We start from the raw sequence: 444 nt of genomic DNA on the forward strand, positions 1-444 counted from the left end.
GCCCTGATGCCTCGTTCACTCCGTGTCAGCTCTTGGCCATCAACTACTGGTACCTCAGGCGCTGCCTCCTCTTCAGAACATTTAAATGTTTAATTTGCTTGTGAAGCATTTGTTGACTAAGAAAAAAGTAAGCACTCATCAACAGTTCTAGAAGGTTGCCGCCTTGTTCTTGATACTATTTGTGCTAAATTAATTTAATAAACGAATCAGAGCTCTGATGGCTTCTGTGAACTGCTAATTTTAAGGCAGTGAGTAAGTGGTAGTAGCTTTGGGCTGGTTTTATTTCCCAGAAGGGACTGTGTGGAGTTGGGGTTGGAAGGAAGTGGAAAAAATCAGAATACAGTTGCACACTGGCTTTCCAGTATTTTCTCTGGGGTCCTGTTTCCTGGATCACGGTTGCCGTGCTACAGGGTCCCTCCTTCCCCCGCCCGCCCCCCTCCAGCC

This window comes from Crocuta crocuta, unplaced genomic scaffold, assembly GCF_008692635.1.
Source record: "Crocuta crocuta isolate KB4526 unplaced genomic scaffold, BGI_CrCroc_1.0 scaffold20, whole genome shotgun sequence".
Classification (NCBI taxonomy): Eukaryota; Metazoa; Chordata; class Mammalia; order Carnivora; family Hyaenidae; genus Crocuta; species Crocuta crocuta.